Genomic DNA, 14229 nt, shown 5'->3' with positions numbered 1-14229 from the left:
ACAGCAATTACTGCACTGCAGAAATCCAGTTTCAGCCTTGTAGATTCTCCGAAGAAATGCTAAGGTTTCGTGAACTGTAGCCTACTTTTGCTGCAGAATCTAGTACAGAGATACCTATTGCTACTTTCGAATTTTGCATGACCTGAACGCCGCCTATGTAACTGTGGCTGTAAAATTTCTTTATGAAGTTCAGTCACTGTTCATAACTAAACAACCCGTTCTATGACTGTTTAAGGTTAATAAGCAGTTTTCTTTGACATTTCAGTTATCAGTATCCCTTTCTGTTAGTGGTAAACGCCGGTATATCGACTCATGAACACAACACAAATCTTAGTGTCAAGTTTTTACCATCGTAAGGTTTTTCACTGTGTTTCTTTACTAGTGCACGCGTTTGTTTGGTATAACAGCGCATTTTACAATAAAACTAGGCCTTATGTCTGACAGAGGACATTTTAATGTTATGGGCAGTATCTTGTAAGAATGGCACCAAGTCATTCTACAGAAAAAGGAGAAACAAAATTGTACACAAATTGTACATTGACTTACTAATTTGTTGTATTTTATTGACAACATTAGCTGACCAGTGAACCCTGATTGCAGCGAACTTTAAGTTTCAGGGAAACAGTCTGATCTCAAAGGAAGTACACATCAACTAAGTAACAAAAAAGAGACGCACAGCACCATTGGTCTCGGTTTTCTGATGATTAGAATCCTGTTTGCAGCCAACTCAAATTCACTTCCACCACCCCTAGAGGACAGCAAAGTTTGTGTGATTATCTTAAATCATGATATAACTATTCAAATGTGGTATTTTTGGCCACTAGAGGGGAAGGTACAGTTTTAAATGAATGTAAGTCACGGTGTGCTTTAGGAACTTCAACCCAGGTGGTTCCACAGGGAATCACATGATGCCTTTGAATTTTGTTGTGCATCTTATTTATTTAATTCAGTTTGAAATTATTTTGTAATGCATGAGTTACTGGGTTTCTATCTTTCTATTCGTACCTCATTTTTTACATTTAGGTGTGCTTTCACTAACATTGCTGACTACAATCAATTAATGACATTAGTGATATTGCAAATCTAGTGCTTATTCATGAATACCTTTCTCTTGCCTTGAGCGTATATTGCCAATTTCTGTGCAAAAACTGTAGTTGGTTGTGTTATCGGTTTATGTGAAACTCACCTGGGTCTTTCATTTTTTTTACTGATTAAAACAGACCCAGTTTGCTCTTGCAAATTGGGTTTCTATTAACCTTGCAATTTATAACTTTGATCTGTAATTATTTTCCTTTGAAGCTTATTACAGTTGAAATATTTAAATTGGAGGTGTTCCTTCCTGCTGAATAGGTGTTCTCACCCTAAGCCTGCACACAACCAGAATATGTTGACTTTCCTTTCTTTTATTTTACCTTTATTCAACCAAGTAAGTTACTTGTTTGCAAAAAGAGGTGTGCTTACATCATGGGCAAGGAATACAGATGGTCACTGTCATTACACTCAGCCCTGTAACCCACTTAATCAATACAAAATACAAAAATATTTTTGCTGTTGAAGACCTCTATGTCTAAGTCTAAGTGTTTTTCTGTGTGCTGATAACCCCACTCCTTAATTTATTGATAATAATGAACTCTTCCAGTTTGTTTAAGAGAAAAAGACTCTTTAAAAAGCACAATTTATTTATATCTTACACAAGTGAATGAGTGTATGCGTAATGCAATGCTATTTGCACAGCAGAATAATTCTATTTATGATTTAAAATGTTATATGTGGGTAGCACTGTGGCCTCACAGCAAGAAGCTCATGGGTTTGAATCCCAGCCTGGGCCTTTCTGTGTGGAGTTTGCACACAATACCCCATGATGACAAAGCGAAAACAGGTTTTTGAAATTTTTGCAAATTTATAAAAAATAAAAAAACGGAAATATCACATTTACGTAAGTATTCAGACCCTTTACTCAGTATTTTGTTGAGGCACCTTTGGCAGCGATTACAGCCTCGAGTCTTCTTGGGTATGATGCTACAAGCTTGGCACACCTGTATTTGGGGTATTTCTCCCATTCTTCTCTGCAGATACTCTCAGGCTCTGTCAGGTTGGAGGGGGAGCGTTGCTGCACAGCTATTTTCAGGTCTCACCAGAGATGTTCGATCGGGTTCAAGTCCAGGCTTTGGCTGGGCCAGTCAAGGACATTCACAGACTTGTCCCGAAGCCACTCCTACATTGTATTGGCTGTGTGCTTAGGGTCTTCCTCCTGTTGGAAAATGAACCTTCACCCCAGTCTGAGGTCCTGAGCACTATGGCGCAGGTTTTCATCAAGGATGGTTAAAGTACAGATTCCCAGCTTTTATTAACTGGTTTTGTTTTTATACAGTTTAGTTTCACTGTGTAGCAATGACTGCTTGTTTTATGCATTTCCACACATTACAGTGCACCATAATGTCTGAGACATATTACGGTTATATAAATGAAAGTACTCATGTTTAGTACTTTGTCGCATATCATGTGCATGCAATGAATTCTTGAAATCTGTGTGGCCCATAGACATCACCAGGTGCTGAGTTTCCTCTTTGGTGTTGCTCTGCCAGACCTGAACTGCAGCCTGCTTGTTTCGGGGGCTAGTTGCCTGATGTTTTTCTCGTCAGCATGTGAAACACATGTTCAATTGGATTCAGATCAGGTGAATGACTTTGCCAGTCAATTTTCCTGTTTTTGGCTTTGAAAACTCCTTTGTTGCTTTGGTAGTACATTTGGGATCATTATCTTTTTGTCGGATGAAGCACAGTCCAATGCGTTTAGAGGCACTTTCTTGAACTTGACTAGATAAGATATTTCTGTACACTTCAGAATTCATTCTCCTGCTGTTATCAGCAGTTACATCATCAGTGAAGACAAGTCGAGCCAGTACCTGTGGAAACAATACATGCCCAAACCATTTCACCCCCACCACCATATGTCTCCAGACAAGGTAGAATGCTTTTAATTTTGGCCTCCACAATTTGCTCTTGTCATCACTCTGATACAAGTGAATTGTGGTCTCATCTGTCTACCAGACCTTTTCCCAGAACTCTACGGGCCATTTTAGGTACTTCTTCTGTAACCTGGCTGTCCTGTTTTTGTAACTAACTAGTGGTTTGCATCTTTCAGTGTAGCCTCAGTGTAGTTCTGTTGGTGAAGTCTTCTGTAAACAGTAGTCAATGACACATCCACACCTGCCTCCTGAAGAGTGTTTTCGATCTGTCGGACAGGTGTTTAGGGGTTTTTCTTCATTATAGTGAGAATTCTTCAGTCAATTGTAGAGGTTCTTGGCCTACCAAGTCCTTTGCAATTATTGACCTCACCAGTGCTGTCTTTCTTCTTAACAATGTTCCAAACAGTTAATTTTGGTAAGCATAAGGTTTGGCCTATATCTCTGACTATTTTTTCTCATTTTCCAGCATCATAATGGCTTCCTTGACTTTCTTTGGCTCAGCTCTTGTCCTCATGTTGACAAATGCCAACAACAGATTTCAAAGGCAATCAAAAACCTAGATCAAGACTAGATATTGATAGTTCTCTTATACCTGGACTAAGGAAACAATTGAACACACCAGACAAATCAGAAACACTTGTGAACTGTTTGTCGCAAACTTTATGGTGCCCTGGAATGGGGGGGGGGGGGGGGGGGCACTATGCAAAAAAAGTACTGTAATTTCTATTTGATGAAAGTGATTTGCAACTTCATTATGTAATTTTTAAATAGTTAAGTTAAGTTGACAAACAACATGTTATATAGTACTTCTTTGAAACCTAAATATTAAATATTGCTATTCAGCTCTTCCTAGTTGTAGATTTGTGTGAAGTCTTGAGCTGTAAATGAGATAGAATGATCGCTCAACTGCACACACAATGTTGGGAACAGACTTTCCTAAATAAAGAGCACTGATATGTTTCCTCTTTTATTTTACACAGGAAAACGAGATTGAGGTCAAGATAACAGTTTAAACAAGCATGCAGTTTTCTTGGTCCTAAACATATGTGCATGAATAATTCCCATACTGATTACATCAGTCCTTAAAATACTTGTACAAACATAGACATGTCTTCCTCCCTCATATTAATTCTCCCCTGCATGCTGTAGGGATGTATGAAGTCTCAAAATTGCACGTGAGGACAGAGAAGCATAGTCCAAGAAGATACCAAATGAACCAAAGATCTAAGATATCAAATAGATTCAATGTCAGGCACAGGTTACTGATAGTAAAATGATAGTGAAAAGCCTATCCACGTACAGCCAAATGTTTACTTCTTGCCGCAAAATAATGCATGTGGCAGAAGTGCTAGTGGACACTCCACCACATAGCAGCATTGCTTTCCCAGTGTCTTGGAGTTCCACTAGCCTTTGTCAAAAATCCAAACATTACTTTTTAAGCAGCCTTCAAAATCAGTTTAAATTGTTTTGAGTGCAGAGCATTTATTTATACAGCTGGATATTTACTGAATAGATGTACGTATTATGTTAGGTATTTTGTTGTTTAAGTTATCTTGTATCAGGGAATGAAAGCACTGTTCCACTGTGAAGTTGTACGTGAATTTGGGCATGTTCATGTGCAAGACCAAGTACAGGTCCAAGTGTTTAGCAATAAAACCAGATAAAGTGGTACATACTGTAGTTCTACTGCCTGACAACAGCAATCACCTAGTGCAATTTACATTCAAGTTGTTATTTCAGTCCATCAGATACAGACCATCCTTCCTGTGATGTTCCTCATGAATTGCGATCTTTTTCCTTCAGACTTTTTATGGGGCAATAGTTGCTCTTTCTCAAAGGGATACATTTTTTCCAGGATACAAACCTGTTTTTAGGGGCTGTACCCTGAAAAAGATATATCCCTTTAAGAAAGGGCAACTATTGCCCCGTGAAAACAAGGCTGTGCATTAGAACAACATGATTTCCATGACCCAGTGCAATACTTTTACAAATGTGTGTATACCCGCTGCATGAAAGGAAATGCCTTTGTATGAAAAATAATTTAACTCTATAAATATGGACGTGGTAATTGTCACTAATATATCCTCAACTAATATGTTATAGTCCCTTTTGATAGTTTGGCATCTTTTTGTATTTGAACATGGGTACATTCAGCTTTGGGCAAAATAAGTAAATGTTGCCTCATTTGTGAGGTTGAAATGTGGCCTATGAGCACAGAATAATGTCTGTACATGAAAAGTGCTTTCATACAGTGTACACAAAAATATAAAAATCTCATAGACAAATACTGTGTTACCCAAGTGGGCAAATCAATAGTTGGCAACTTTGATGGCCATTTTTCTTTTGTCCTAATGTATATTTCTTATGAACTATAATTGCAAAAGCTAAAAATGTAGCACATAGCTTCTTAAGTTGACACACCTTTGACAAGTCATTTAGAGTTGACAGGGGCACAGAGATCTGCACCCCATGGGTTAGTGAAATTGCATTGTTAAAAGTTTCTACATCTTTAAATATGGACCTTACAGAGTCTGTAAGTTTGCATGCAGGGATAGAACTTCATGAAAAAAAAAATGTTTTCAATCTGCTAGACACATACATTTAAATGCAAAAGTACTGGGAAAGTGACACATTTTTAGTTGTTTTGGCTCTGTACTCCAGCACATTAGAATAATGAACATGAGGTGCAGACTGTCAGCTTTTATTTGTGTCTATTTATGTCCATATCATGAGATCCTTGTAGGAATTGCAGCCCTTTTTATACATAGCTCACCCCATTTTAGGGAGCATAATTAATTGTACTAATTAACAGTCTGAAATGATGTTGAAATGCACTATATGACCAAAAGTATCTGGACACCCCTCGATCTGGGGCTGTTTTTCATGGTTTGGGCTAGGCCCCTGAATTCCAGTGAAGGCAAATCTTAATGCTATAGCATACAATGATATTTTAGATGATTCTGTGCTTCCACAATAGTTTGGGAAAGGGCATTTACTGTTCCAGCATGACAGCGAGGTCCATATAGGAATGGTTTTGCCAATAACGGTGTGTAAGAACTGGACTGGCCTGCACAGAGCCCTGACCTCAACCCCATCCAACATCTTTGGGATCAACTGGAAAACCACCGACTGCGAGCTAGGCCTAATCGCCCAATCAGTGCCCGACCTCAGTAATGCTCTTCTGGCTGAATGGAAGAAAACCAAAGAGTGGTGGTTGTTATAGCAGCAAAGGGTGGACAAGCCCCCTATTAATACCCATAATTTTATATGAGATATTGGATGTCAGGTGTCCACATACTTTTGGCCATGTAGTGTCGTTTACATTATAATGAAATGTCTATAATGATCAGCACACTTATGTGACTAGATTACTTTGTTTGGTGTCACATTACGCATCCAAATGTACCCTGATTCTGTAACAGGATAAATTCAGAAATTAGAGAATGACCAATGATGACAGGCCTAAAATACTCAGGCATGTGTAAAGAAGAGAGACAGGCAGATATTTTAGGCCTATTAATGAGAACCTTTGGTATTATTACAAACTTTTCAGCCATACCCTTACAAATAAGCTTCCTAAAGACATTTTAACTGTGTCATCCTTTAATATAAGCTCATAGAGTGTAGACCTTTCTTATTTTGAGAAATCCTTTTTTCAGATTTCCATTAAAGTTTGAAATCTACCAATTCACATATTTTTCACCACACCAATTGTTTTAAGCAGACATGATCTAGCACATATTCCAACTTCCCCCCAAACCAAGGCTTGTAAATCACTCCATGTCTTCATTATCTTTAGAGAAGTAGCCAGCAAGACAGTGAACCAAAAATGAAATTAGTCATTCTTCAGGTCTGCCACACCCATGTAATTCCCCAATGCCATTTCCCCCAAATTTATCACTTCATTTTTAAAATTGCATCTTCAAATTTATCATTCATGTTTCAATAAAACTGCAAGTTAGATAAGTGCATTACTGATACTACAAAATATATGAGTACAGTGTTTGCAAAAGTAATGCATTTACTCGTATTGCAGGCTTCTGAGAAATTTGAAATGGTGAATATGTATGTAAATGGGATTTTCCATAGATTAGCTGTCAAAAACCAATGCCACTGTCAAAATAAGTGGACTGACTACATAAGAGTACAATTTAAAAATATTATTCAGATACATTAGATACTTTAAAATGTAATTTGATTAAAAACACTTTACAGTAAGGTTCCACATGCTCAGATAAGTATTATGCAAAATAGATTAATGCATGAATTATTTACAATGATTAGTGATAAACAAATAAACCAATATTTATTTGTTTGGAAGGACTAAATTGCTTAAATTAAACTCATTTTATTTGAATTAGGTGAGGATTGTGGAATTGAACTATCCTATAGATTATGCTAAGAAAGCAATGTACAACATGGAGTAAGAAACATTTATGATTGCGCAATAAATTAGGTAACTGCATGCTGCAGTTATCTGGTACTCTGCTGCAAAAATTGTTATAATTGCAATAATAATGAAAATAATTGAATTCATAAACATTCTCTCTTTGTTTACCTACAAGATGACTTGTTCTTGCCGTCCATGTACTATCATGGCTAATAAATCAATTTAAAAGTAAAATGTATTGGCTTATGGCTAACTACATTACATTACATTACATTACAGCCACTTAGCAGATGCTCTTATCTAGAGTGACGTACAGAAGTGGAGAACATCAGTGCAACTCTTTACATTACTAAAAATATTTTTAAATACACTATGGTTTCTAATAAAAGATTTAATGATGTGCTGTTGACAAAGCAGACAGCATTTAGTTAACAGCAGCCTTTTAGAAAGCAAAAATGAAATATGTTAGCTTGTAAAGTAAAAAAAAAAAAAAACTTAAACCCAGCAATGCACAACACTTGCTATGCAAACTAATAAACTCTGAAAAATGAGATTTGACTGTCAGAACATTGCACAACATCTCAATAGATGAAAGCCCTTGCAAGTGAACCACATTAGTTTACAATGTCGATACTTTTAAAACTTAAACTTAAAACAAGCTGTTTCTTTGTTAAATTGTCTATTCGTAGAATACAGTCTTTTGTTAATAGGGGAGTGAACTTCCACAGGGATGGAGAGCCAGGAAAGTTCTTCCAGGTTATTGGATGTTGCCATTTAAATGATCAGACCTTTAGCCAATGATATACCAGTATCCATGTGTAGCATGATTGCCTTCCTGCCTGATTGACAGTCGTTTTACCCAGTTGCAGTCTAAGACTGGAGGCCAAAGTTTTAAACTTGTTAGACGAGTCGATTCAGACCTGCTTTCTTCGAGGGTGGATATCCAGGCCCATTGATTTGGTTTGTATTAGTGTTCAGAGAAGAAGCCAGCTTCGTAATCATTATTTCTTTTTGCTGGAAACCTGATAAACACATACTGGAAAACAAATTCCTCTGCTAATTAATTTGTTAATGAATCTATACTGTTTAGCATCACATTCTTACAAGAAAATATTTCCATGTGCACTAGCAAAACACTATTTTAAACATTTTCTGTTCAAACAACACTATTAAAACTTTAGAAAAATTTGCCATGTCAAACTCCCCTCCTCCATATGCGATTATAAGAAAATGGTGGTCCCAATTGATGAACACAATGCCAGCTGTGATAGCCAAACAGCTTTATATCGTCTGTGGTTTCGCTTCCAAAACTGCACCACGTGTCTAGGTTGCAGGGGAATATCTGGCAATGTTTTTCAATTGAATTGTTCCAGACATTTCACTTTTGACCGTGTTTCTTTCCCCCTCCCCGCGTTCTCCTTGACACCGCCGTTTTAAGTCTGTCTCATGCCGCTGAAGCCCACGGGCCCTCGCGCGCTGCTTTTCCTTTGAAGCGCATCGATCCGACCATCCCAGAGCAAGCCTGGAGCGATCAATACCCACCCGACTTTTCAAGATCAGTAGCCATCGAGCATCCTTCACACATGCACACTTTTACCCTGCCCCACAGGTACTGATTGTCCTTGGCCAGGGAAATAGTTTGTCTGCATTAGGAGTGAAGTGATTTCCCTGGGACTGTTCCCTTGGAGGTAATGCAGTTACGAATGCATGGCTGTTTCTTAATGAAGGCTGCTTAATGAAGGAGGTAGTAGAATCAGCATGCCTCCTTCCTTGACCTTTTGTATCCACTTGCATCTGCGCACCTCCGCCCCACCACCACCCATCTCCATTCACACGCCAAAGCTTATTTCAGTTTGTGTTTGAAATTTGCTAGCTTAGCTTTATTGTCAATATTCAATTTAGTACTAAGACACTGGTTTGTACAGCTGGTTTTGTCAGGACATCTTAGTTTGTCTGGTCCTTAGCCCACTGACCAGCTACACAGAGGAGGAAACGTGAATTAGAATGATCCCTGAATTTAACCATGATCCCTGATTACTTTCATATGGCTTTGCAGTTTTTATTGAATCAATGGGTCGCTTTATTGTCATAAGGTGGTAAATTAAATTGGGAGTGATACATTTTAAAAAAGAAACCTAGATTTAAAACTTAGAAGAGTTGCTGTGACTGCATTTTTTCTGTTTCATTTATTTTGAAGGGGTGTTCAGACCTGTGTTTTCATCTGTGTATATTTACTTAAGTTGCGGCACCAAACACTAAGCACACACATTTAAACATGTGCAACTCAAATTCATGAGCTAAAATTCAGTAACATCTGATGGGCACATTAAATGACTGCAGTGATATGCTGATTACTTCATGGAGCAGAAAAGACACATAAATAAAAACAAAATCACACAAGAACAGATGCTCGAATGCAAATCACATACATGTATGATATGCAGCATAATGTGAACAGCCTTCGGATCATACACACAGGAATTCACTGACAGGTGCAAATATGAATCTACTGGTGCAAAATTAATTTTAAAGGGACATAATGAATAAATTATGCAAGCCTTGTCATGTTCGTACATAAAGACAAATCATTTGACCCATTTAATACATGCAGGCCATTGAATTGTACTTTGATAGGTCTACATGGAATAGTGCCTAAGATTAGATTAAATTAATTTATCATTAATAAAAGAAAAAGCACGTAAGAAACCCTGAACCTCATTTTTCTGACGGTTGGATGTTTTGAAGCTCCAAAGTTTCACAGTTGCCACATTTACAATCCCAGTCGGACTGTTCCCCTTTAAAACAAGTCATACAAGGTAGAATACAAAGGTGACTTTCTGCCAGAAGTTCAAAAGTAGAGCAATGCTGAAAGAAACATCAAAGTGCTATGAGAACACAAAAAGTGTGTGTGTGTGTGTGGTGTGTGTGTGTGTTTGGAGGGCAGCTTCATTGATACAAGCAAAGAGTGACTGAATAAACCCATATCAATCTTCCAGGTCGTCTGCCCAACTCCTCCTTCGCTTTATCTTTCTCCCCTTTTTGTCCCCCACGCCCTCTCCTTTTCCCTCCTTCCCTCCCTCCCCCCCTCTCCCCCCCCCCTCTCTCTCTCATCCAGCAAGTACTGCTTCATGCATGTGTGTGCAGACTGGAAGGGAGAGGTCAGGACACAGCACTTAGAATGCAAGAACATGTGTAGCAAATTGACTGAGAGAGGGAGAGACATAGAAAGAGGGAGAGAGAGAGCGAAGTGAGAGAGAGAGAGCGAGAGAGAGAATTTAAAGGGTCAATCATAAATATGGGGCAACAGCTGTTTTTCAGAGAAAACAGAAATATTAACTCAAAAGGAGAGAGAGAGGGGGAAAAAAATCAAGCAACGGCAAAGGCGGAAAAAATATTTCAGCCCCCTCCCCTTCCCTCTCTCCACAAACACGCTCCTCCTCCCTCCCTCTCGGATATTCCTCGGTGAACCACCCCCTCTAGCTCGCTCCCTCTCCCTCTCTCTCTCTCTCTCCTGTGCTCTCTTCCCTTCCCACCCTCCACGCAAACGCACGCTTGCACACACTCGCTTTCTCTCTCTCCCTCGCTCTCTTTCTCTCGCTCGCGCACGCACAGGCTGCGCTGGGCTGTCTCTGCTCCGGCGCTGAGCTCACACTTTAGCCTTTTTCCTGTGCCGCGTTTGTGCTTTTCCTTAGGTGAGGGGAACACCGCTCGGCCCTCCCGCTCATTGTAGCGGGGTTTAGGAACAGACACAACATTGTCTGCGCTGGACTGACTGCTGGTCACCAATTCCTGCGTTTTTTTTTCCCTCCGTAATTTTTGCTCTCTCTCAAATCTTTTCCTTTCTTGGCCCCCCCCCCCCCCTCCCTTTTTGTCCAAACCCTGATCCTTGAGAGAGGGGAAGGAAAGGGAAGAGGTGATTGTGGAGGGGAAGATGAGGAGACGGAAAAAAAGGCGAACGTGAAAACGGACAGCGTGATTCTGAAGGAGCAGAGAGAGGAATGGCACTGGGCAGCGGGACGAGAGGGGGAAAGCGAGGGAGAGGGAGAGAGAAGGAACGAGGGATGGTCGAATGGGAGTCGGAAAAATCGCGGGAAAAGAAAAAAGAAAAATGACTAGACTCATCCAACCTAGGCTGGTATTTTCCCGTCCCTTCACTTTGCCTCCTCTGCCTTATTTTCAGACCATTCCTTCCCCATCCGTTTCCCTTCTTCCTTCTCCCTGTGTGTGTGTGTGTCCGTGAGAGAGTGTGTGCCTGTGTGCGCGTATGTGCGTGTGTGTTTGTCTGCTCATGACATTTTTTTTTTGCCTCCGCACACGCTTTCTCTCCCATGATTTCTCTTTCCATTGCTTCTGAGCTTTTTTTTTTCCTCTGCTCCATTTTTTGCGCACTTTTTCTTTTTGTTGAAAGAAAAAAAACTTCTTGGTTCCGATACTGTACAAATGTGGTTTAGTATTTATCCCTTCCGAATGCTAATGTTATATATTGTTTCCTCGTGTCATGTGTTACGCTGTTTGCATTATTTGTCTTTCTTCTGGAATTTTCTTGTATGAGACTGGTATGGCCTTTTTCAGCCTGCAAACGGGATCCAGTTTTGGGGCCCTGCAGCGGGAAGCTGGAATACAGACAGGGTTGGGGGGGGGGGGGTATGGGGGGTTGGCGGAGGTTGCTCCTTTTATTTTATGCATGCATGTAAAGTTGTTCAAATAATGAAATGCCATCAACAGTTCCTTGTTAACTTGCAATTTTGTGTCTGTGCACTTTATGTTATATAATATAATATATATTATATATACATTTATATATGCATGTATAATGATAGAAAAAAACAATTTCAAACAAAATGTAGGCTCATTTTGGGGGGGGGGGTAGGGGTTGCTGCTCCTTCACTCTGTCCATATTTATGCTCTTCCCATCTTACCCTCTGTCCCCTTTTCTGTCCTGTCTGTTCTTCTGTGTGTCTGTCTGTCTGATTGTTAACTGTAAGGTACTAACTAATACTTAATGGCTGGGACAATTGTACCATGTGAAGGTATGGATTTTCTGAATTGAGAGTTGTGGGGTAACCAGACCTCGACCAACTGTGATAGGTAATTAGTTTGTCACTTTTGTCCTTTAACTTGACTGTATTTCCTGCAAATGTTACAGAAGAGACAGAAACATACTTTATGTGTGCAAGCAAGTGATTTTAGGGGTGATTTTTGTGCCAAAGAAATTACAGCTATGACAATCTATGATGCATCGTAAATAAAACACAGCACAAGCATCAGTCCGTAGACAAAGGTCCATCACTGGTCTGAAAGTCCCAGCCTTACTGCCTGCGTGACCGTTACTTAATCCACTTCTCTCTACAGTACTGGTCTATACCCCCCACCCCTCCTTATTCAGATCACTATCCACTGCTCTGTTTGTATAGTTTTGTATGTCTACGGAACCGCATTAATATTTGCCTCTCTGTCCGTGCACACGCATCCGTAGAGCGGCACTGCGTCCAGAGCGTTTGTCGAGCGTGCGCGGTTCTGCAGGGGCGCGTAATGCATTGTTGTTGCTCGGACTTGTGTCGCATGCTGATTTATAACGCTCAGCACCAGCTGTTGAGAGCATGAAACGCTGCTTGTGTTGTGGAGCCTCCACTGCAGCTATTCGGAGAGCCGCGCGGGGGGAAGGCGGCGGAGCAGTCAGGATCGGTCTGTCCACAGCTTTGTGTCTCTGTAGCAGCTCGGCTAAAGATAGATGCGTCGCGAGATTGAGCGAGCTCCCCGTTTTTTTCCGCGCCGTACCCCCTTCCTCCTCAGCGCATTGAGAAATAGATTCAAATGGTTTTTTTTTTGTGTGTGTGTTTTTTTTTAAAGTGGGTAGTCTATACAGCCTAAAATCCTCAAACAGAAAAACAGATTCTCCCTTTTGCAGTGTCGCATGGGCATGCACCGGGCAGTCGGTGCCACGCCGACCTGGCGCGTCCGCGTCGGTGCCGCCGGTCCGCATCATGCCGCGTGGTATTTTTCCACCCGCGTGCCAGTTTGTCCCCTGAAAGGTTCTGTTCTTAGCTGCATGGGAACAACTTAAGGGTCCATTTCGGGTTTATGACAGTGTATGAGGTAACTTATGAGATAGCACTGAAGTCACTCGACTTATTTATTCATTGTCCTTCTTATGAAATATAAATGCCTATGCGGAGATATGGCTGTGGCTGTCTGGTATGGGTGCCTTTCATTATCCGGTGTCTGACTGCGGAGATAGAACCCTGAAAAAAGCGGGCCCCTTTACTTCTGAACGGACCTCGGGCCCAAATGAATAGTAGTAAATGCAGTGGAATTGCTGGAGAACCCTGAAATGCCGTTTCTGTGTACTCTAGTGTGATTACATTTAATACCTCTCCCCCAAATGTCGGGCTTTTGATTTAAAACCATCGACGTCCATATGTGGAACGTGCTAAAGCAAACAGCCTGTGCTTTTAATGTAAATCGAGTCGATAATGCTAATGTACTTGTATATCTTTATTATTAAATATTACTCAGCAAGCCGATGAATTATGCTATACTGATGGAGGCTCTTTATGTCACCCGCTATTGTGCCTGATGGAGAAGGAAGTATATGATCACGGCTGATGGACTTCTGCACTCATGTCATGGAGTCGGTAGTCAGCTTTGCATAATTTCCTACTTGTGCTTTTAGCCTACTGTTTTCTTAAGCAGACATATCACTGCTGCTCTCTCTGTCAGCATCATGAATGCTGTCTCTAAAAAGCATGTATCACTAACCATACATTTAATTTATAAGGCCTGCAAATAGACACAAGTTTATGTAACATGTTCGAAGTATAGACTTCAGCTTACAAGGAATCATTTGCCATTTTTTACAAAAAATCTTGTA

At 40.2% G+C, this 14229-nt stretch overlaps 1 long non-coding RNA gene across 2 annotated transcripts in view; it reads left to right on the top strand.

Annotated features, from left to right (window-relative positions):
• The first annotated feature begins 10863 nt into the window (after positions 1–10863).
• LOC135261525 (uncharacterized) overlaps positions 10864–14229 on the top strand; it is a 29713-nt gene continuing 26347 nt past the window's right edge. Inside the window, exon 1 of one of the 2 annotated variants that reach the window (XR_010331977.1) lies at positions 10864–11489. This is a non-coding gene — a long non-coding RNA (uncharacterized LOC135261525). Of the gene's footprint in view, positions 11494–14229 lie in introns of both variants that reach the window. The other variant, XR_010331976.1, reaches the window with a different exon arrangement.

The sequence above is a fragment of the Anguilla rostrata genome, chromosome 8, assembly GCF_018555375.3.
Source record: "Anguilla rostrata isolate EN2019 chromosome 8, ASM1855537v3, whole genome shotgun sequence".
Lineage (NCBI taxonomy): Eukaryota > Metazoa > Chordata > Actinopteri > Anguilliformes > Anguillidae > Anguilla > Anguilla rostrata.
Note: the sequence above shows the minus strand (reverse complement) of the source record. Positions and strands in the feature narration are given on the sequence as shown.